Below are 24,507 nucleotides of genomic sequence, written 5' to 3'. Positions count from 1 at the left end.
CCTGAATTACTGATTTTTGCATACTGTATAAACTTTTGCATCCTACTTGTTCTTACTTTTGTTAAATGTGGCCTAAAGCTGCCTCATAAACAGTGAAATATATCCTAATTTAAGCATGTAAGCATTTCACTAAAGGAATATACAAGTAAAATTTTAAAGAAAGAAAATAAGAAAAAGTGCATAAACATTTGGGAAAAAGCCTTTAGGCCTTGTCAGTTTCTAGAATGTGTTTATTTTCACTATGCTGGGGACTCCATTTCCAGTAATAAGGTCCATTCTCAGAAGGTGGATTTGGCGAGCATGAGAATAGGGGAGGGGGAGTAATCGTACAAACAATTGTGTCCAGTCCAGGTTCCTAGGACCAGAGGGACCCCTCTGTATGGCAGAGGCACCCGACAGCCGTACCTGATGTGTACCCTCAGAATCACTTTATGGTCAAAGAAGAAAGTGTGTTCGGAGCCCCAAGCTAAGGAATCAGGAGTGGCAAGATCCTGGAAGGATCCCAACCTGTGAAACTCTGAGTCAAGAGGTCAAGCTGGGCACTTGGTTTCTCGGGTCGACCGCTTGGCCCTCTTCCAAGTTGTACTTTCCTTCTTTCCTTTACTTCCTGTTCTAAAGTTTTTAATAACCATTTTTTTAATACTATCTCACTCTATAGCCCAGGCTGGAGTGCAGTGGCTCAATCTCAGCTCACTGCAACCTCCACCTCCCAGGTTGAAGAGATTCTCCTGCCTCAGCCTCCCAAGTAGCTGGGATTACAGGCACTCACCATCACGCCCAGCTAATTTTTGTATTTTTAGTAGATACATGGTTTCACCATGTTGGCCAGGCTGGTCTTGAACTCCTGATCTCAGGTGATCCACCCGACTCAGCCTCCCAAAGTACTGGGATTACAGGCATGAGCCACCACACCCATTCCTGGCCTGTTTTTAGTAAAATTTTACTCCTGCTCTGCAACTTGCCTCTATCTGGTTTCTACCTTATGACCCTCAGTCAAATTCTTTCTTCTGAGGAGGCAAGAATTGAGGTTGTTTCAGTTGTGTATGGATTCACCACCGGGAACTCGGATACCTTCCACTGGTAACAGGTCGAGGATGCTAGGTGAAAATGTTATGGAAGCCGCATGCTTTTTACAAATGTAGTGGTTCTCATGTCCAGCCACAGCCACTGCACCTGTGTGAAAGTCCCCTTAATAAACCTATGTCTTTTTCACTGTCTCCAGATCTCTTCGTGTACCCTTCCACACGGTGCCTTCCCTACTGCAGTAAAGTGGGGTCCCGCAGGGCACCCTCTCCCTGCAATTTTTTTTTTTTTTTGAGATAGATTCTTGCTCTGTCACCCAGGTTGGACTGTAGTGGTGTGACCTCGGCTCACTGCAAGCTTCGCCTCCTGGCTTCAAGTGATTCTTCAGCCTCAGCCTCCTGAGTAGCTGGGATTACAGGTGCCTGCTATCATGCCTGGCTCCTTTTTCTTTCTTTTTTTTTTTTTTTAGTATTTTCAGTAGAGAGGGGGTTTCGCCGTTTTGGCCAGGCTGGTCTCGAACTTCTGGCCTCAAGTGATCCGCCCACCTCAGCGTCCCCAAGTGCTGGGATTACAGGCGTGAGCCACTGCACTTGGCCTCTCTCCCTGTATCTTCATGTATCTTCAAAGCCAAGAAGGAGCTTCTGTCCCCTTGGTTAGGGTCAGGGTCCCAGAGGTCCAGGGTCAAGGCTACTACCGCCTCCCAAGGAGGTGCATCCCTGCAAGAGGCTGCATCCAGCAGTCATGGAAGAGGCTCCCCTGGGGCCTGCTCCAATTCCTGCTGGGGAAAGCAAGTGGAGGTGCCCCTTGAACAAACGGTGGTGCCACCAATCTCAGGGGTTCTGTCCTGGCCTGCGGCCCTGGATCGTCCAGCCTCTGCTGGGATGGGGAGCAGACGACGCTCTTCTTGGCTGGAGCTGAGGGTGGGGGTCCCGCTTCCCCAAAGGCCTATTCCTGGATTCAAGCACAGGTCCTACTGGGTAGCACCTGGCGCCGCCCCGCCCCTCCAGGCCTGGCACTCGCCCTCAACAAACATGGCGCCCACGGCCTCACGCGCCTCACGCCGCAGGCGCGTCACGCTACAGGCCCGCAGGGCTTCCCCCTCGCCGCTCTCATTCCCCTCAGACTGGCTGCCAAGACAGGGAGCGGGAAGTATGACCTGGCTGGTGGCGGTGTCCTGGTCGGTTCTGGGGCCGCTGTTGTGTGGCTGCGCGCAGGCGCTGCTGGGCCGGATGCTGTACACCCGGGAGAGCGCGCCGCGGGAGCCCAAGGAGCTCCAGGGCCTCTGAAGCTTCCAAGCGGACTTCTCTGACAACGGACGCCCGGGCTTCCAGGAGCAGAGGTACCCGCGACCGTTGGGAGAGGCGCCCGGAAGCCCGGCGTTGGGAATGGCGTAAGCCTGGGCGCCCTGCACCCTCCTTCACCTGAGTGCCTGGGAGTTGGGGCCCCGTAGGAGGTTAAAGGTCAACGGGCTTGGGGGCGCGGGGTTGGAGGAAGGGGGAACCGGGGGGACTAGGGGGACCCAGGAGGGCCAGGGCGGAGGAGGCAGGAGGAGGAGGAAGCGCTCCTGTGCAGCCGCCTCCGGAGGCGAAGGCTGAGCCTGGGCAGTGTCCTTTCTAATATTTATTTTTAATTTTTGAAATGTTTTTGAGACTGGGTTTGGTCCTGCCGCCCAGGTTCGAGCGGAGTGGCGCAATCCTAACTTCTGAGCTCAAGCGATTCTCCCGCCCCAGCCTTGCAAGTTTGCTGGGACCGCCATGCCTAATTAAAACACACACACACACACACACACACACACACACACACACCACCCCCCCCCCCAACAAAGAAAAGAAACTTGGTCGGGCTTAGTGGCTCACGCCTGTAATCCCAGCACCTTGGGAGGCCGAGGCGGGCGGATCACCTGAGGCCAGGAGTTCAAGACCACCCCGGCCAACGTGGTGAAACCCCGTCTCTACTAAAAATACAAAAATTAGCCGGGCGTGGCGATGAGCACCTGTAATCCCAGCTACTTGGGAGGCAGAGGCAGGAGAATTGCTTGAACCAGGAAGGCGGAGGTTGCAGTGAGCCGAGATCAGGCCACTGCACTCCAGCCTGTGCGACAGACTGAGATTCTGTCTGGAAACAAAAACCAACTTTTTGGTTTTGTTTTGTTTTTTAAGATACAGGGTCTCAGTACGTTCTCCAGGCTGATCTCGAACTCCTGACCTCCAGCCATCCTCCCACGTTGACTTCCCAAAGCGCTCATTACAGGCATGAGCCACCAGACACTCGTCAGGCCTGAGGGGCAGGCCCTGCACAGAGCTGGTCCCGGGGATTGGGAGGAGGGGACAGTTTAGACATTCTGAGGTCAGCTCTGCTGAGGGGGGAAGGTAGCTTGGTTTTCAGGGTTCAGATAGAGGACAGACAGTGACATCAGGCCAAGGACGCCACCCCTGTTGCCCTCCTGACTTGGATGTGGTCAGCAGAGAAGTGGGATCCGGTGAGGTCTGGGCTGCGTTTGCCTGTTCTACATCCTCTTTTTCTTTTTCTTTTTTTTTTGAGAGAGAGTCTTGCTGTGTCACCCAGGCTGCAGTGCGATGGCACGATGTTGGCTCACTGCAGCCTCCGCCTCCTGGGTTCAAGTGATTCTCCTGCCTCAGCCTCCCGAGTAGCTGGGACTACAGGCGCCCGCCACCACTCCCAGTTAATTTTTGTATTTTTAGTAGAGATGGGGTTTCACCATATTGGCCAGGCTGGTCTCGAACTCCTGACCTTGTGATCCGCCTGCCTCTGCCTTCCAAAGTGCTGGGATTACAGGTGTGAACCACCGTACCCAGCCTACATCCTCTGTTTCTGACTTTGTGGTATTCAGTACTAGAGAAAGAGAGGAGAGGGCTGGCTGCCAGCGTGTTCCTCACTCACAGTGTCCTAAGCAAAGCTCCCCCATCCCCCTAACCAGCCTTCCTCCCTGTGACAGGCAGTGGGTCATTTGCATCTTAGTCACAGGTCTGAACCTTCTTGCCTCGGGCTGGGATGTGCCCCTGGGTTCACCCCTGTCTCAGGAGATAATGGGTCCTCCCATCTGCTCCAACAAGGATCTCCTGGCCCCACTGGCCAGGTGTACAACCTGCCCTGGCAGTTGACCTGTCATCAGCAAGTTATCTGTCTTTTCCGCCAGGAGTCCCCGCCATGTGTCAGGGCTTGTGCTAGGCCTGGGGGCACAGCTGTACAGCACACTGGTCCCGGATCCCTTTGGGGGCCTAGGAGATGAGCCCAGCCCTTCTCTTTGCAGTCTGGCCCCACCTTAGACATACCGGTTCTCTCCATCTTCAATGACATCAGCCAGGACTGGGCATTTTGTCAGCTGGGTGGGGTATGAACGGGAGGTGACCCTGCTGAAGCGATGGATCCAGGACCTGTACACAAGAGTGGTGCTGAGGATTGGCAGTGCCCACTTCTCATTGTGGTCAGTGTGGCCAGGAGCAGGCAGGGCGGGTGAGTGGGCACAGCTGCTGAACAGCACAGGACCCTCAGATTCCACCCACAGCCTGTCTCCTGGGGTGGGACGGTGGGGGGCCTTACCCTGCCCTGGGGGCTGTGCCCTGTGTAGGGGGATAGGTGGCCTGATCTACCCCACTGGGATGTCATTCTTCCCGTCTGGCTGGCAAGCCCCTGAGCCCCATGCTGCGGGTTATGTGAGGGTGTGCCCGATAGCAGAGCCCCTCCTCATGCCCCGACCTGCCACCCTCTCCCCATATCTCCTATGTCTGCAGTGGGTGAATGGTGTCCACACGCTAGACCATGAAAGGGGCTACCTCCCCTTCGAGGCTGACATCAGCAGCCTGTTCCCGGTGGGGCACCTGCCCTCCCGCCTCTGCATCACTGTCACCATCAACAGCACGCTCACCCCCCCACCCTGCCACCAGGGACCATCCATACGTGACCGACACGTCCAAGTGGGTACCATCCTGCCTCCACTACACGCACCCACCTTCCCGCCCCACCCTGTGGTCTTCCTGCTAGGGACAGGGTGGCCTTCGCAGAGAGGAGGCCCTGATCTGGGGAGGCAAGTGAGCTGAGGGCAAAAGACCCATGGCAAGGGCCCAGCGAACCACAGTCCTCTCGCCCTAGGTATCCCAAGGGTTACTTTGTCCAGAACACAGACTTTGACTTCTTTAACTATGCAGGACTGCAGCAGTCTGTGCTTCTGTACATGACACCAATTACCTGCATCGATGACATCACCATCACCACTGGCGTGGAGTGACACAGTGGTGACGGCTTCTGGTAGGATCCTCCCTCAGCGGGGCTCAGGGTGGCTCTGTTTGTTCCCTGTTTGGAAAGCTCTCCCAGGAAAAAGGTTCTCCCAGCATCTCTAAACCTTCACAGGTTCCCATCCACCTACGAAGCTAAAATCCAGGCTGTCTGAGCGGGCACGGGCTCCCGAGATCACTCATGTTGTTGATCTCGCTTGGAGAAGAGGGGTCTGGCCTAACGTCACATAGCTCAGGGTGGCAGTCCTGTCCCTTCCACACGGTGCTGCTCTCACTCTAGCTCCCGTTGCTACATATCGTGCTCAAGGAACAGGCAGCTTTGGAGTGCCGGGTGCGGTGGCTCACGCCTGTCATGCCAGCTCTTTGTAAGGAGGACTTGGTAGGAGGATCACTTCAGGCCAAGAGTTCAAGACCAGCCTGGGCAACATAGCGAGACCATCACCCCCCAAAATTAAAAAATTTGCCAGGCATGGTGATGTGTGCCGGTAGTCCCAGCTACTGAGGCAGGAGAATCAGTTGAGCGTGGGAGGTCAAGGGTGCAGTGAGCTGTGACCACGTCACTGCACTCTGGTCTGGGCAACAGAGGGAGACCCTGTCTTTTTTATTTGTATTTGTTTTTGAGCTGGAGTCTCACTCTGTAGGAGCCCAGACTGGAGGGCACTGGTACACTCTTGGGTTCACTGCCACCTCCGCCTCCCAAGTTCAAGTGATTCTCCTCCCTCAGCCTCCCGAGTAGCAGGGATTACAGGCACCTTCCACTGTGTCCACCTAATTTTTGTGGTTTTTTTTTTTTTTTAGTAGAGACGGGGTTTCACCATGTAGGCCTGGTTGGTCTTGAACTCTTGACCTCAGATGACTCACCTGCCTCGGCCTCGCAGAGTGCAAGGATTACAGGTGTGAGCTACCATGGCTGACTGGGATACCCTGTTTTTAGGGGAAAAAAATTTATTTATTTATTTATTTGTTTTTAATATATCTTTTTCCTTTTGTGAGATGAGGCTTTAGACTGTCGCCCAGGCTGGATGGCAGTGGTGCAATGATTGACAGCTCTTTTGGGACCGCAGTTGTAAGTTTCAAAGAATTTAGGCTGGGTGTGGTGGCTAATGCCTGTCATCCCAGTACTTTGGGAGGCCATGGTGGGCAGATTGCTTGAGCTCAAAGGTTTGAGACCAGCCTGGGCAACATAGTGAGACCCTGTTTCAAAAAGAATAAATAATTTAAATAAATAAAGAATTTAAATAAGAATCACACAGCAAAGGTGATGCAGCATAGAGCAATTTATTGTAACGGGAAAAGTATTTTGCAAGTGAAGTGCAGAATAGCCTGGGCACAGTTTCTCACACCTGTAATCCCAGCACTTTGGGAGGCTGAGGTGGGTGGATGACCTGAGGCCAGGAGTTCTAGACCAGCCTGGCCAACGTGGTGAAGCCCCATCTCAAACTCTGTCTCCAAAAAAAAAAAAAAAAAAGGACAATGAGTGGCAGCACACACCTGTAATCCCAGCTACTTGGAAGACTGAGGCAGGAGAATCGTTTGAACCCGGGAGGGGGAGGTTGCAGTGAGCCAAGATCGCCCCACTGCACTGCTGGGCATGGTGGCAGGTGCCTGTAACTGCAGCAACTGGGGAGGCTGAGGAAGGAGAATAGCTTGAACTCAGTGGTCACAGGTTGCAGTGAGCCGAGATGGAGTCACTGCACTCCAGCAATCCTGAGGAGACTTAAGAACTAAACATAGTATGATCTCCTGCATGAGATCTTGGGACAGGAAAAGGACATTAGGGTAAATAGTAAAAGAATCTGAATCAAGATGAACCTTAGTTAATAATAATGTATCAGTATTGGTTTATTGGGACCGGGGATGGTGGCTCACATCCTAGCACTTTGGGAGGCTAAGATGAGAAGATCTTGAGGTCTGGAGTGTGAGACTAGCCTGGGCAACATAGCGAGACTACATCTCTCCAGATTTTTTTTTTCTTTTAGTTAGTCAGGCATGGTGGTATGCACTTACAGTCCCAGCTGCTAGGGAGGCTGAGGAGAGAGAATTGCTTGAGCCCAGGAGTTTGACGCTGCAGTGAGGTGTGACTGTGCCACTGTGCTCCAGCCTGGTCCAATTTTTCATTAAAAAAAAATTTTTTTTTTGAGATGGGGTTTTGCCCTTGTTGCCCAGGCTGGAGTGCAATGGCGAGATCTCGGCTCACTGCAACCTCCGCCTCCTGGTTTCAAGTGATTCTTCTGCGTCAGCCTCCCGAGTAGCTGAGATTACAAGCATGCCCCACCACGTCCGGCTAATTTTGTATTTTTAGGAGAGACACGGTTTCTCCATGTTGGTCAGGCTGGTCTTGAACTCCCAACCTCAGGTGATCCGCCTGCCTCAGCTTCCCAAAGTGTTGTGATTATAGGCGTGAGCCACCGTTGGAGTTGGAGTCTTGCTCTGTCACCCCGGCTGGAGTGCAGTAGTGTGATCTCTGTTCATTGCAACCTCCGCCTCCTGGGCACAACTAGTATTTTATAATCTGTTAGGAATTCAAATGTTTTTCAAACGATCTATCTACATATTTAAATACATTTGAAATACAAACTTTTAAAATCATATTATGAAACATTAAGTAATATTCTACATTATTAGGCCAGGGACGGTGGTTTATGCCTGTAATCCCAGCACTTTGGAAAGTCAAGGCGGGCAGATTGCTTGAGCTCAGGAATTTGACACCCCCCTGGGCAACATAGCAAGACCCTGTCTCCACAAAAATAGAAAAATGAGCTGGGCATGGTGGTGTGTGGCTGTAGTCCCACCTGTTTGGGAGGCTGAGGTGGGAGGATCACTTGAGCCCAGGAATTTGAGGCAGCAGGGAAGCATGATTAAGCCATTGCACTCCAGCCTGGGAGACAGAGTAAGACCCCGTCCCACCCCCCAAAAAAGTTAACACCATTGTATAATTGTGCTCCAAATTATTAGCAAAATGAAAGAAAATTAAGTATTATTTAAAAATAGGCCTTCACAGAGAGGAGGCCCTGGATCTGGGGAGGCAAGTGAGCTGAGGGCAAAAGACCCATGGCAAGGGCCCAGTGAACCACAGTCCTCCCACCCTAGGTATCCCACGGGTTACTTTGTCCAGAACACAGACTTTGACTTCTTCAACTACGCGGGACTGCAGTGGTCTGTGCTTCTGTACATGACACCAACTACCTATATCGATGACATCACCGTCACCACCGGTGTGGAGTGACACAGTGGTGACGGCTTCTGGTAGGATCCTCCCTCAGCGGGGCTCAGGGTGGCTCTGTTTGTTCCCTATTTGGAAAGCTCTCCCAGGAAAAAGGTTCTCCCAGCATCTCTAAACCTTCACTGGTTCCCATCCACCTACGAAGCTAAAATCCAGGCTGTCTGAGCGGGCACGGGCTCCCGAGATCACTCATGTTGTTGATCTCGCTTGGAGAAGAGGGGTCTGGCCTAACGTCACATAGCTCAGGGTGGCAGTCCTGTCCCTTCCCCATGGTGCTGCTCTCACTCTTGCTCCCGTTGCTACATATCGTGCTCAAGGAACAGGCAGCTTTGGAGTGCCGGGTGCGGTGGCTCACGCCTGTCATGCCAGCTCTTTGTAAGGAGGACTTGGTAGGAGGATCACTTCAGGCCAAGAGTTCAAGACCAGCCTGGGCAACATAGCGAGACCATCACCCCCCAAAATTAAAAAATTTGCCAGGCATGGTGATGTGTGCCGGTAGTCCCAGCTACTGAGGCAGGAGAATCAGTTGAGCGTGGGAGGTCAAGGGTGCAGTGAGCTGTGACCGCGTCACTGCACTCTGGTCTGGGCAACAGAGGGAGACCTTGTCTTTTTTATTTGTATTTGTTTTTGAGCTGGAGTCTCACTCTGTAGGAGCCCAGACTGGAGGACACTGGTGCACTCTTGGGTTCACTGCAACCTCTGCCTCCCAAGTTCAAGTGATTCTCCTGCCTCAGCCTCCCGAGTAGCTGGGATTACAGGTACCTTCCACCTCATCCAGCTAATTTTTGTATTTTTTTTAAGTAGAGACAGGGTTTCACCATGTAGGCCTGGTTGGTCTTGAACTCCTGACCTCCGATTACTCAGCTGCCTCAGCCTCCCAAAGTGCAAGGATTACAGGTGTGAGCCACCGTGCATGACTGGGATACCCTGTCTTTAAGAAAAAAAAAAAATTTAATTTTTTTTTTTTAAACATATCTTTTTCCTTTTGTGAGATGAAGCCTTAGACTGTCGCCCAGGCTGGATGGTAGTGGTGCAGTGATTGACAGCTGTTTTGGGGCTGCAGTTGTAAGTTTCAAAGAATTTAGGCTGAGTGTGGTGGCTAATGCCTGTCATCCCAGCACTTTGGGAGGCCATGGTGAGCGGATCGCTTGAGCTCAAAAGTTCGAGACCAGCCTGGGCGACATAGTGAGATCCTGTTTCAAAAAGAATAAATAATTTAAATAAATAAAGAATTTAAGAATCACACAGCAAAGGTGATGCAGCATAGAGCAATTTATTGTAAAGGGAAAAATATTTTGCAAGTGAAGTGCAGAATAGCCCGGGCACAGTGGCTTATACCTGTAATCCCAGCACTTTCTGAGGCCGAGGCGGGTGGATCACTTGAGCTCAGGAGTTCAAACCAGCCTGGACAACATTAGGTGGGTGTGGTGGCATGTGCTTGTAATCCCAGTACTAGGGAGGTTGAGATGGGAGAATTGCTTGAACCCAGGAGGTGGAGGTTGCAGTGAGCTGAGATTGCAACACTCAAGTATGTAATCCCAGGTGCTTGGGAAGCTGAGACAGCTTGGGTGACAGAGTGAGATCCCATCTCAAAAAATACAGTGAAGTAAAAAATACGCGCTTCACCCTGAGAGAGAATTCAGGGCAGGCTGCTGGTAAGGATGAGAGAGCGCTGATTATCAGTGGGGAAACTCCCTTTTTGGGAGTCTTCCATGATGAATTCCTAAGGGGCTGGGAGAGGTGTTACTCTAATTACATTCTGGGTCGTCTTCTGGCTGCACATGGGTTGTAGCTGTACATGCTTGTTCACACATCACACGTCTCAGTGCCGTGGTTGGCACTTCCGAAGGACACGGTCACTTCCTTGACTACCTACTCTGCCTCAAGATCATAGCCTGTTGCAGCTCCAAACTCCTGGCTCAAGCAATCCTCCCTCTTCAGCCTCCCAAGTACCTGGGGTTGCTGGGACTACAGGCAAGCACCACCATGCCCAGCTAATTATTGTTATTTTTAGGGAAAATGTGGTTTCCCTATGTTACCCAGGCTGGTCTTGAACTGCTGGGCTCAAGCCATCCTCCCACTTCAGCCTCCCTGTGTTGGGATTACAGGTGTGACCACTGTGCCTGGCCAAAAGCATGTTTTTTTTGTTTTGTTTTGTTTTTTGAGACAGAGTCTTGTGCTGTGACCCAGGATGGAGTGGTGCAGTGGCACGATCTTGGCTCACTGCAACCTCTGCCTCTCAGGTTCGAACAGTTCTCCTGCCTCAGCCTCCCAAGTAGCTGGGATTACAGACGTGTTCCACCATGCGCGGCTAATTTTTGTATTTTTAGTAGAGATGGGGTTTCGCCATGTTGACCAGGCTGGTCTTGAACTCCTGACCTCCCAGAGTGCTGGGATTACAGGCATGAGCTACGGTACCTGGCCCCCAAAAATGTTTTTTTTTAAATTCAGAAAAACACGCTGGGAGCAGTGGCTTATGCCTGCAATCCCAGCACCTTGGGAGGCTGAGGCAGGTGGATCACCTGAGATCAGGAGTTCGAGACCAGCCTGGCCAACATGGCGAAACCCCATCTCTACCAAAAATACAAAAATTCAGCAGGTGTGGTTGTGCATGTTTATAATCCCAGGTACTCAGAAGGCTGAGGCAGGAAAATCAACTGAACTCCAGAGATGGAGGTTGCAGTGAGCCGAGATCACGGCACTACAGTCCAGCCTGGGTGACAGAGTGAGACTGTGTCTCAGAAAAAGAAAAAAGAAAAAAAAAGCAACAGAAGCAAATGGCTGCCTGGGAGTGGCCGCTGTGGGGCATTCCCATTTGTGTGACCCAGGCTGTGTCCCTCCCTAAGCCCTGGTCTCTCTTGCCTCCTGTAGGGCTGGTGAATTACCAGATCTCCATCAAGTGCAGTAACCAGTTCAAGTTGGAAGTGCATCTTTTGGATGCAGAAAACAAAGCTGTGGCCAATGGGCCAGGACCCAGGGCCAGCTGAAGGTGCCACTTGCCAGCCTCCTGTGAACAGACTGGATGCATGAACACCCCGCCTACCTGTACTCGTGGGAGGTAATGGTGGTTCGGGATTGCTTAAGGGAGGTCTTTTGCCCCCTCTGGCAGCCCTGGCTTCAGCAGGAGCCCGGGACAGGTGAACGGGCAGGCGCGGTCCTCTGAGCTCTCTGATGTTTCCCACCTTTGGCGGGAGGCCCAGATGTTTTTTTCCTTTTTTGAGATGGTGTCTGTCACCCAGGTTATAGTGCACTGGCCTGATCACAGCTCACTGCACCCTTGAGCTCCCAGGCAGCAGCAATCCTCCTACCTTGGCCTCCTGAGTAGCTGGGACTGTAGGCACATGCTACCATGCCTGGCTAATTAAAACAATTTTATTATAGTCCAGGCAAATAATCCCAGCCCTTTGGGAGGCTGAGGTGGACAGATCACTTGAGGCCAGGAGTTTGAGACCAGCCTGGCCAACATGGTGAAGCACCATCTCTACTGAAATATGAAAATTTGCTGGGCATCTGTAATCCCAGCTACTCGGGAGGCTGAGGCAGGAGAATTGCTTGAACCTGGGAGGCAGAGGCTGTGGTGAGTTGAGATCACGCCAGTGCGCTTCATCCTGGGCGACAGAGTGAGACTGTCTCAAAACAAAATGTTTTTTGTAGAGTTGGGGTCTCACTCTGTTGCCCAGGCTGGTCTTGAACTGGACTCAAGTGAGCCTCCTGCCTTAGCCTCCCAAAGCATGGGGATTCCAGGCATGAGCCACCTCGTCTGGTCAAGGAGAAGGCCCGATTTTGAAGGGCAGGTCCCAGGGTCAGCCAGGAAAGGGCAGAGCCTCTGATTGCTGCTTCTCTGCTTGCAGGCCCAGAGGCGGCTGCTGGGGTGCACTGGGGGTCTTCCTGCTGCAGGGCAGGCCAGGCCAGATGGGGCTCAGGCTGTCGGGGTGGTCGCACCTGGCGCTTTGGTGTCATAGGTGTGGCTGACTGCACACATGTCACTGGGTCCTTTTTCTGACTTCCACACACTCCCTGTAGGGGATCCACGCTGTGGCTGTCACCGAGAGCCAGTTCCTCATAAATGGGAAACTTTTCTATTTCCACGGAGTCAGCAAGCATGAGGATGTAGACATGCACTGGGGCTCCTGGGTCCTCGTGGGGGCTGCCTCTGGTCACCTTCCACTTTCGCCTTCCTTGTGTCCCGCAGTTCAGGGCAATGAGGCAAATGAGCTTCCCTGTGGCAGCTCAGGGTGATGAGGCAAATGGCTCCAAACCACCCCACAGTGGAGCCGGTGGTTGGACTGGAGAGGGGGCTCATAGGGTGGCTCTCCAGGGTCCTGGTTGTTGGAGGAAGTGCAGCTTCGACAGGGACGGGTCACTGGGCTCTGCTGTCCCCTGGATCCGAGGGAAGGACTTCGACCTGCTTCGCTGGCTTGGTGTCAACGCCTTCTGCACCAGCCACTATCCCTGCACAGAGGAGATGCTGCAGATGCATGACCGGTATGGGATTGTGGTCATTGATGAATGTCCTGCTGTGGGCGTGGTGCTGCTATGAGTCCCCACCACACAGCTGCTCCACCTGGCCAGCCTGCAGGCCACATCGTGACCCTCTGTCCCTTCCCTCCTGGACCCCTGGCAGCTCTTCAGCAACGTGTCTATGCATCACTACATGTGGGTGATGGAAGAATTGGTGCACAGAGACCAGAATCAGCCCGCCGTGATGATGTGGTCTGGCCAAGGAGCCTGCGCCCTACCTGGAATCTGCCGACTACTACATCAAGTGAGTGCCCCCTGCCTGCCCTGGGCTGGATTGGGAAGGAGACCCTGGCAGGTGGCAAATGGGTGGGCATGTGCTATGCGAGATCAGTGTCCCGTCCCAGCCCAATGGGAGGGCCATCCATACCCAGACAGTTCAGGGAACCAGATATCTACCTACCCAAATTGTGGTTTTCTTTTTCTGTTTTTGAGAGGGAGTTTTGCTGTGTCGCCCAGGCTGGAGGACAGTGGTGAGATCTTGGCTCACTACAACCTCGGCCTCCTGGGTTCAAGTAATTCTTCTGCCTCAGCCTTCTGAGTAGCTGGGATTACAGGCATGCATGAGTGCATGCACTTGGCTTGTTTTGTTTTTGAAACAGGGTCTCACTCCGGTTGCCCAGGCTAGAGTACAGTGGCATGATCTCGGTTCACTGCAGCCTTGACTTCCCAGGTTCAGGTGACCTTTCTGCCTCAGCCTCCCAAATAGCTGAGATTATAGATGTGTGCCACCATGCCCAGCTAACTTTTGCTTTTTTTTTTTTTTTGACAAAGGCTTGCTCTGTTGCCCAGGCTGGAGTGCAGTGGTATGATCTCAGCTCATTGCAACCTTAACCTTGCAGGTTCAAGCGATTCTCCTGCCTCAGCCTCCCAAGTAGCTGGGACTACAGGCGCGTGCCACCACACCTGGCTAATTTTTGTATTTCTAGTAGAGGTGAAGTTTCACCATGTTGGCCAGGATGGTCTCCATCTCTTGACCTTGTGATCCGCCTGCCTTGATCTTCCAAAGTTCTGGGATTACAGGTGTGAGCTACCGTGCCCAGCCAACTTGCATTTTTTAGTAGAGACAGGGTTTCACCATGTTGGCCAGGCTGGTCTTAGTGTACTGACCTCAGGTGCCTGCCTTGGCCTCCCAGAGTGTTGGGAATATAGGGTGACCAACTGTGCGCGGTTAATTTTTGTATTTTTAGTAGAGATGGGGTTTCACCATGTTGGCCAAGCTGGCCTCGAACTCCTGGCCTTCAGTGATCTGCCTGCCACAGGCTCCCAAAGTGCTGGGATTACAGGTGCGAGCCACCATGCCCACCCCCCTTTTCTTCCTTACAATCATGCAGTTCTAACTCATCGTTCAGAGGTGGAGTTTTCATTTGTGGTAGAGGAAACAAAGGTTGTAGAAATGCTCCTTGAGGCAGATGCCACACCCCAATTTCATGCAGTGCTTTGGGCTGAGCCAAGTCTGCAGCAGGCGGAAGGCTCTTGAGATGTCATCCCAGCCTGGGCAAAGGACAATTCAGGGCACAGGGGGCACAGGAGTGTGCTCAGCAGGACTGGGTGGACATGCCCTTTGTTGGGAAGGTGAAGAGTACAGCCTTCCAGGAGCGGGTGCCTGAGGCTTCCGGATAGGCTTCTTTGGGAGGTGGTCAGAGGAGATGCCTGTTTTCCAGGGCAGGAATTGGAGGGAGCACCCAGGCTGGAGAGGTTCAGTCAGGCTGTCACAAGGCTTTGAAGCTTGCCATCTGAGAGCCTGGCTGTTGGAGAGCATGGGTTTGGAGCTTGAGGCTAGGGGGTTCTGTTCTGTCCAGTGCCAGCCACAGCCTTTGGATGGGCAGAGCAATGATTGGGGGAGGGTGTAAAAGAAAAATGAAGTGAGGAAAGAGAAGAGGAAAACTGGCTTCAACAAGAGTCTAGGCCGAGTGCGGTGGCTCACGCCTATAATCCCAGCACTTTGGGAGGCCGAGGTAGGTGGATCATCTGAGCTCAGGAGTTTGAGACCAGCCTGGTCAACAGATAGTGAAACCCTGTCTTTACTAAAAATAGAAAAATTATCCGGGTGTGGTGGGGGACGCCTGTAATCCCAGCCACTTGGGAGGCTGAGGCAGGAGAGTCTTGAACCTGGGAGATGGAAGTTGCAGTGAGTCAAGATTGTGCCATTGCACTCCAGCCTGGGCAACAAGTGAAACGCCGTCTCAAAAACAATGACAACAACAACAACAACAAACAGGCCAGGTGTGGTGGCTCACATTTGTAATCCCAGTCCTTTGCGAGGCCAAGGCAGAAGGATTGCTTGAACCCAGGAGTTTCAGACCACCCTGGGCAATATAGCAAGACCCCATTTTTACAAAAAATTAAAAATTAGCTGGACATGGTGGCATGTCCCTGTAGTCCCAGCTACTCAGGAAGCTTAGGCAGGAGGATTGCCTGAGCCCAGGAGATCGAGGCAGCAGTGAGCTATGGTCGTGCCACTGCACTCCAGCCTGGGCAATAGAATGAGACCCTGTCTCTAAAAACAAAAACAACAGTAAGAAAATGGGACCATCACTCACAGCACCTCTGCCTCTGTCCTCCCTACTTGAATGAGGAGCAGGGCGTCTGAGTTGCTCAGAGCAGCCCTTGAATGAGCCCCAGCTATTTCTGGGGTCCTCAGACGAAACCTCCCATGGCCAGGTCATACCCAACACGGGCCTCCTCCCCTGTTCTGGCCACCACTTGGAGATGCTGAATGACAGAGGCTCGGGCTTCGGGTGTTCCTGGCAAAGCCTCACCCCCGAGGCCCCACAGCTCAGATCCGGTCCTTGGTTCACACGGCCCCACTTGTGGCCTCTTTTTCCCTTACGACCAATTTTTCCTGAAGATCGCTGGATCCCTCATTCAGGTGGAGTGCTGCAGGGTGACACTTTTTCTAGGGCTGACCCAGGGCTGCAGAGTCCCAGTGTCACAGGCAGGCCTTGCCTGAGCCTCTACCTGAGCCCCTGCTCCTCCTCTCCCACAGGGAGGTGGGAGGTTGCAGTGAGGTGAGTTCAGGCCACTGCCCTCCAGCCTGGGCAACAGAGCGAGACTTTGTATCAAAAAAAAAAAAAAAGGCGGGGGGCACGGAGGCAGTGTAGACAGCTCAGGGCATGGACTAAGGTGCCTCATTGCCACCTTCTTGCCTGGCACTCAGATGTCATTCCACCAGGCCCACGAGGCCTCCGGGGAAAGCCATGTTAATGGCTAAGACCAAGGGGGTTGCCCTCAACCAGCAGTCACTGCAGGAGCTGCAGAGCATCGGGTGGCCCACCCCCTTCTCCATGCTGCCTCCTGGGAGGTGAGCCTGGGTGCCTGGAGCCCGGGGTGGCCTGGCTCCCCGGCCCACCTCTTCCTCTCTTCAGCCTCCTGTTCTCAGGTGACGTGAGCCGTGTGTGGGACTATAGGCACAGCGTGGAGCAGTATGGTGCCCTGGATGGCACTGCATGCTCCAGCGTCTACTGGCAGATCTGCCAGGTGTGGGTGCTACTGCAGGCATAGCAGGCCTAGGTCCTCCCGCACCTGCCCCCAATTAAAATGGGCGTGGGAGGAGGTTGCTGCGTGTTTCCTGCCCCAGCCTGGCTCCCTCATTGCTGGGCTTTCTGGGGCTGGCTTATGGGGATGGTCAGGGACTAGAGAGGCAGAGCGGGGTCTCCTGTAATCCCAGCACTTTGGAAGGACAAAGTGGGAGGATGCTTGAGGCCAGGAGTTTGAGACCAGCCTGGGCAACACAGGGAGACCCCGTCTCTACAGATAATGAAATAGCCCAGCGTGGTGGCCCATGCATATAGTCTCAGCTGCTTGTAAGGCTGAGGTGAGAGGATCACTTGTGCCTAGGAACAGAGGTTGCAGTGAGCTATGATCACACCACTGCATTCCAGCCTGGACAAGAGTGAGACCCAGTCTCTAAGAAACTAAAAATAAAAAATTAAAAAAAAAACTGGAAGTGGAGAAAACTGGGCAAGGGCAGTGAGAGTCATAGATGGGAAGGGAAGAGGGGGCTCCCACCGCAGCCTCTGCCCTGTCCAGGCCCCATCCCCTTCAACAGGGTATCACAGTGACCTCCTAGGCCAAGAGCGGTGACTCATGCCTATAATCCTAGCACTTTCGGAGGCTTGGGCAACATAGCAAGACCCGAGCTACCACATTAAAAAGAAAGAAAGAAAAAAAAAAGCTAGCCATACTGGGTGGGTGATTCACACCGGTAATCCCAGCACTTTGGGAGGCTCAGGTAGGGGGATGACCTGAGGTCAGGAGTTCTAGACCAACCTGGCCAACATGGTGAAACCCCATCTCAAACTCTGTCTCGAAAAGAAAAAAAAAAAAAAGCAATGAGTGGCGGCACACACCTGTAATCCCAGCTACTTGGGAGGCTGAGTCAGGGGAATCATTTGAACCCAGGAGGCGGAGGTTGCAGTGAGCCAAGATTGCCTCACTGCACTCCAGCCTGGGTGGCAGAGGGAGACTCCCTCTTAAAAAAAAAAAAAATTAGCTGGGCATGGTGGCAGGTTCCTGTAATCCCAGCAATTTGGGAGGCTGAGGCAGGAGAATAGCTTGAACTCAGTGGTCAGAGGTTGCAGTGAACCGAGATGGAGTCACTCACTGCACTCCAGCAATCCTGAAGAGACTTAAGAACTAAACATAGTATGGTCTCCTGGATGAGATCTTGGGACAGGAAAAGGTCATTAGGGTAAATAGTAAAGAAATCTGAATCAGGACGAACCTTAGTTAATAATAATGTATCAGTATTGGTGTATTGGGACCGGGGATGGTGGCTCACATCCTAGCACTTTGGGAGGCTATGGTGGGAAGATCTTGAGGTCAGGAGTATGAGACTAGCCTGGGCAACATAGCGAGACTGCATCTCTCTAAATTTTTTTTTTTCTTTTAGTTAGTCAGCATGGTGGTATGCACTTATAGTCCCAGCTGCTAGGGAGGCTGAGGAGGGAGAATTGCTTGAGCCCAGGAGTTTGAGGGTGCAGTGAGCTGTGACTATGCCACTGTGCTCCACCCTGGTCAGTAGGGCAAGACCCCTTATCTCCAAAAAGTTTTTCATGAAAAAAAAATTTTCTTTTTTGAGATGGGGTTTTGCTCTTGTTGCCCAGGCTGGAGTGCAATGGCGCGATCTCGGCTCACTGCAACCTCCGCCTCCTGGTTTCAAGTGATTCTTCTGCGTCAGCCTCCTGAGTAGCTGGGATTACAGGCATTGTGCCACCACGTCCAGCTAATTTTGTATTGTTAGTAGAGACAGGGTTTCTCCATGTTGGTCAGGCTGGTGTTGAACTCCCGACCATTAGGTGATCCACCTGCCTCGGCCTCCCAAAGTGCTGGGATTATAGGCGTGAGCCACTGTGCCTGGTCAGAAGCCAACCTTTTACTTATGTATGCAGATGTGTGTCACTATATGTTTATCTATATCTGAATCTGTGTATCTCTCCTACTGGTTCTGCTTCTCTGGTTTGAATCCTAACACAACTATTTTTTTTTGAGCTGGTGTCTTGCTCTGTCACCCAGGCTGGAGTGCAGCAGTTTGATCTCTGTTCATTGCAACCTCCGCCTCCTGGGCACAACTAGTATTTTATAATCTGTTAGGAATTCAAATGTTTTTCAAAAGATCAAACTACATATGTAAATACATTTCAAATACAAACTTTAAAAATCATACTATGAAGCATTAAGTAAGATTCTGCGTTATTAGGCCAGGGACAGTGGTTTACGCCTATAATCCCAGCACTTTGGGAAGCCAAGGCGGGCAGGTTTCTTGAGCTCAGGAGTTTGAGACCCCCCTGGGCAATATAGAAAGACCCTATCTCCACAAATATAGAAAAATGAGCTGGGCATGGTGGTGCATGCCTGTAGTCCCAGCTGTTTGGGAGGCTGAGGTGGGAGGATCACTTGAGCCCAGGAATTTGAGGCAGCAGGGAAGCATGATTAAGCCATTGCAGTCCAGCCTGGGTGACAGAGTAAGACCCCGTCCCACCCCCCAAAAAAAGTTAACATCATTGTATAATTGTATTCTAAATTACTAGCAAAATGAAAGAAAATTTAAGTGTTATTTAAAAATAGGCAAGGTGCAGTGGCTCGTGCCTACAATCGCAGCACTCTGGGAGGGCAAAGCAGGTGGATCACTTGAGGTCAGGATTTCGATACCAGCCTGGCCAACATGGTGAAACCCCATTTCTACTAAAATTGCAAAAGTTTGCCTGGTGTGGTGGCACGTGCCTGTAATCCCAGCTACTCAGAAGGCTGAGGCAGGAGAATCGCTTGAACCCAGGAGGCGAACGTTGCAGTGAGCTGAGATGGCGCCACTGCCCTCCAGCCAGGGTGAAGGAGCAAGACTCCATCTCAAAAATAAATTAATAAATAAATAGCTAAACAGTTGGTTCAAATGGACATAAAGATGGAAATAACAGACACTGGGAACTCCACAGGTGGGGAGGGAAGGAGGGGAAAGGGTTGAAAAACTACTCATTGTGTACTATGGTCAGTGTTTGGGTGATGGGTTCAATAGAAGCCCAAACCTTAGCATTTTGCAGTGTACTCATGGAACACACCTGCACATGTGCCCCATGAACCTAAAGTTTAATACAATAAAAATAATAAACTTAGTGCAATAGACAATTGTAGACATTTAATCATAAAACACAAGATAAAATAGCACTGTTTTTTTTTTTTTTTTCTGAGGCAGTCTCATTCTGTCACCCAGGCTGGAGTGCAGTGGTGAGATCTCAGTTCACTGCAACCTCCATCTCCTGAACTCAAGCAATTCTCGTGCCTCAGCCTCCTCGGTAACTGGGATTACAGGCGCACATGGTCCGCCTCCTGAGTTCAAGCGATTCTCTTGCCTCAACCTCCTGAGTAGCTGGGATTAGAGGCACCCACCACCATGCCCGGCCAATTTTTGTATGTTTAGTGGAGACAAGGTTTCATGATGTTGGCCAGGCTGGTCTTGACCTCCTGACCTCAGGTGATCCACCAGCCTCGGCCTTCCATAGTGCTGGGATTACAAGCATTAGTCACCATGCCTGGCCAAATATTTTTCTTTAATTCCTTCATCTTTAAATAATCCCATTTCATTTTGATGACTTTGAGATTATATGACAGAATTCTTGGGGGAAAAGTTAGGACTGTAATCTTTTTATTGACAGCAAGCAGTGTGTTTTGCTCCAAAAAAATCATTCTGCTTTCTTTTGATCTTTCGGTTTCATTATGTATAAATGGGTTTTTGTTTTGTTTTGTTTTGTTTTTGTTGTTTTTTTTTTGAGACAGGGTCTCACTCTGTTGCCCAAGCTGGAGTGCAGTGGCGTGATCGTGGCTCACTGTAACCTCTGCCTCTTGGGTTGAAGTGATCCTCCTGGCTCAGCCTCCTGAGTAGCTGGGATTACAGGTGCACACCAACACGCCCATTGAATGTTTGTATTTTTAGTAGAGATGGCTTTCAGCATGTTTGCTGGGCTGGTCTCAAACTCCTAACCTCAAGTGATCAGCCTGTCTTGGCCTCCCAAAGTGCTGGAATTACAGGTGTGGGCCATTGCGCCTGACCTAGATGTAGATTTTAATCGATTCCCCAAATCAGTTTCAATTCTGTCATGCTCATTATCTGCTTCTTCAAAAAGTCTTTGAACCAGAGTTAAGAATATTATTAGTACATCAGTAGCTGGTTCGAGGTGGCTCAGGTATGTAATCCCAGCACTTTGCCGGGCCGAGATGGGTGGATCACCTGTCAGGAGTTCGAAACCAGCCTGGCCAACATGGCGAAAACCCGTCTCTACTAAAAATAAAAAATTAGCCGGGCATGGTGGCAGGTGCCTGTCATCTCAGCCACTTGGAAGCTGAGGCATGAAAGTCGCTTGAACCCGGGAGACAGGGGTTGCAGTGAGCTGAGACTGTGCCACTGCACTCCTGCCTGGGCGACAGAGGGAGACTCCCCTCCATCTCAAAAAAAAAAAAAATTATTATCGCATCAGATGCTCTGCTTTGTCAGTGTTATCTTCTGACTCTTGAAGATAGTAAAGTATAGAAGTGTGAAATATGGAAAAATTATTATTATTATTATTATTATTTGAGGCAGAGTCTCTTGCTCTGTTACCCATACTGGAATGCAGTGGTGAGATCTTGGCTCACTGCAACCTCCGCCTGCTGAGTTCAAGTGATTCTCCCTCCCGAGTAACTGGGATTACAGGCTTGTGCCACCACAGCTGGGTAATTTTTGCGTTTTTCATAGAGACGGGGTTTTGCCATGTTGGCCACGCTGGTCTTGAACTTCAAACGTCAAATGATTCACCTGCCTTGGTCTCCCAAAGTGCTGGGATTACAGGTATGAGCCACTGCACTCAGACTGGAAAAATTATTTTTAAATTAATTAAGTATATCCTTGTTCAATTTGGAATTTTAGTGAATCAAAAAACTCCATGAATAGTCTCAATACAAAATAATTCAGATTTCAGATTCAGGCCAAAACAATAGTATTACACCAACAAAAATACCAGTATTTCCATATTTAAAGCGAGCACAGCAGGCTGTGTGCGGTGGCTCATGCCTGTAATCCCAAGACTTTGGGAGGCAGTGGTGGACGGGTCACTTGAGGCCAGGGGTTTGACACCAGCCTAGCCACTATGGTGAAACCCTGTGTCTACTAAAAATATAAAAGTTAGATGGGCACTTTGGCAAGTGCTTGTAATCCCAGCTACTCAGGAAGCTGAAATTTGAAAATCACTTGAATCCAAGAGGCGGAGGATGCAGTGAGGTGCGAGCTGCGATGGCACCACTGCACTCCAGCCTGAGAGACAGAGTGAGACTCTGTCTCAAAAAAAAAAAAAAAAAGCACAGTGCATAAGGATACTGGAAAACCAGAATGCTGGAGACCAAGGTAGAAGGAGTAGGGTGGAACATAAACAGAATACCTTCTCAATGAATGCTTCTTGAATAACTCCATGATATTTTAGAGAATTACCGCATCTGCCCTAAAACAGACCTAAAGCTAATGAGTTCGTTCCCTTGCTCTATCTATGAACTAATTGATGTTTTTTTCCTGAGAGCTACTGTGTGGCCACATGGGCATTCCTGAGTGAAGACTAGCTATGGGCAGCATTCTACTAGGGTTTTGTTCTTTCCTTTTGTTTTGTTTTGTTTGTTTGTTTTGAGACGGAGTCTTGCTCTGTCACTCAGGCTGGAGTGCAGTGGCTCAATCTCAGCTCACTGCAAGCTCCGCCTCCCAGGTTCATGCCATCCTCCTGCCTCAGCCTCCCGAGTACCTGGGACTACAGACACCTGCCACCATACCTGGCTAATTTTTTGTATTTTCAGTAGAGACCGGATTTTGCCATGTTAGCCAGGATGGTCTCACTCTTCTGACCTCGTGATCCGCCCACCTCAGCTTCCCAAAGTGCTGGGATTACAGGCGTGAGCCACCGTGCCCAACCGGGTTTTGTTCTTTCTTAATTTTTTTTTTTCAGAGACAGGTCTAACTATGTTGCCCATACTGGAATGCAGTGGTGTAAACATAGTGTACTATAGCCTTGAACTCCTGGGCTCAAATAATCATCCTGCCTCAGCCTCCTGGATAGCTGGGGCTGCAGGTGTGTATCATCATGCCTAGCTAATTTATTTATTTATTTTTTAACTTTTTCTGCAGAAACAAGCTCCTGCCATGTTGTCTGGACTGGTCTCCAATTCCTGACCTCAAGTGATTCTGCCACCTCAGCCTCCCAGTGTTGGCATTATAGGCCTAAGCCACTGTGCCAGGCCTTTTATCACATCTTGAAGTCAGTAAGAAGTGGATCATCTCATCTGGCCGGGCACGGTGGCTCATGCCTGTAATCCCAACACTTTGGGAGGCAGAGGTGGGCAGATCACAAGGTCAGGAGATCGAGACCATCCTGGCTAATGCAGTGAAACCCCGTCTCTACTAAACAAGAAATTAGCCAGGGTGGCAGTGGGTACCTGTTGTCTCAGCTATTGAGAGGTTGAGGCAGGAGAATGGCATGAGCCCAGAAGGCAGAGCTTGCAGTGAGCCGAGACCACGCCACTGCACTCCAGCCTGGGCAACAGAGCGAGGAGACTCTGTCTCAAAACAAAAACAAACGAAAAAAAAACAACAAAAAAAGAAGTGGATTATTTCATAGACCAGAGCTTTCAGAACAAGCCAGTATTTTGGCTATTCTTGGACCTTTGCTTTTTTTTTTTTTTATAGACAGAGTTTCACTCGTGTTGCCCAGGCTGGAATACAATGGTGCAATCTCAACTCTCTGTAACCTCTGCCTCCTGGGTTCACGTGATTCTCCTGTCTCAGCCTCCCAAGTAGCTGGGATTACAGGCATGTGCCACTACGCTTGGCTAATTTTTTTCTGTTTTTATAGTAGAGACGGGGTTTTGCCATGTAGGCCAGGCTGGTCTCAAACTCTTGACCTCAGGTGATTCACCCACCTCTGCTTCCCAAAGTTCTAGGATTATAGGCATGAGCCACCACACCCAGCCTGCATTTTCATATAAATTTAGAATTAGCCAGGCATGTTGGCAGACATCTGTAATCCTAGCACTTGGAGAGACTGACGTGGGAGGATCACTTGAGCCCTGGAGTTTGAGGCTGCAGTGGGCCATAATTGCACCACTATACTCCAGCTTAGACAACAGAGCAAGACGCTTTGTAAAAAAAAACATTAGAATCAGCTTGTCAATATTTATTAAGAAATATGTTGAGATTCATCCTAATGGTGACTGTTTATTAAAGAAAAAAAAAAAAGGCCAGACTCAGTGGCTCACATCTGTAATCCCAGCACTTTGGGAAGCTGAGGTGGGCGGATCCCAAAGTCAAGAGCTCGAGACCATTCTAGCTAAAACCGTAAAACCCCGTCTGTACCAAAGATACAAAACAAACAAAATAAAAGCTGGGGGGTGGGGGTGGCGGGCGCCTGTAGTCCCAGCTACTTGGGAGGATGAGGCAGGAGAATGGCGTGAATGCGGGAGGTGGAGCCTGCAGTGAGCCGAGACTGCGCCACTGCACTCCAGCCTGGGTGACAGAGCAAGACTCTGTATCAAAAAAATAAATAAAAAATAAAAAGAAAGAAATATGTTTAGATTTTGATAAGAATTACATGTAATCTACAAATCATTTTGAGGAGAACTGATCTTTATAATATTGAGCGTTCTAATCCATGAACATGGTATATTTCTCCAGACTCACACAAATATTAATGAATGCAAAAGAAAACGTCAGGATGGTAGGGTTGTTTATTCAGAGAACACCCATGGGAATGTCGTTCTGGCACTACTTGCCTTCTAAGGGGTGCCTCTGCTCCTTACTTCCTTCTTCTAGGTTGCCTGATTATCATGTGAACTTGTCCTATGCCCAGTGCTGATTGATTCAAGGGAATGCACCTGCCCAGGCCAGTCCAATAAATGTCCTTACACAGATTTTTCGAAAGGAGACTGAAGGAGAGTTGAACCAGGCTCTCTGATTGCAAACTATAAAACTTAGGAGCTCCCTGT

General features: G+C 50.7%; 1 pseudogene and 1 gene segment (V, D, J or C); both read left to right on the top strand.

Moving 5' to 3' along the window:
- LOC144329442 (immunoglobulin lambda variable 4-69-like) overlaps positions 1-24,507 on the top strand; it is an 87,100-nt gene that overhangs the window by 54,104 nt on the left and 8,489 nt on the right.
- Positions 1,915-13,268, top strand: LOC100428770 (beta-glucuronidase-like; annotated as a pseudogene).

Source organism: Macaca mulatta, chromosome 10 (assembly GCF_049350105.2).
Source record: "Macaca mulatta isolate MMU2019108-1 chromosome 10, T2T-MMU8v2.0, whole genome shotgun sequence".
Classification (NCBI taxonomy): Eukaryota; Metazoa; Chordata; class Mammalia; order Primates; family Cercopithecidae; genus Macaca; species Macaca mulatta.
Note: the sequence above shows the minus strand (reverse complement) of the source record. Positions and strands in the feature narration are given on the sequence as shown.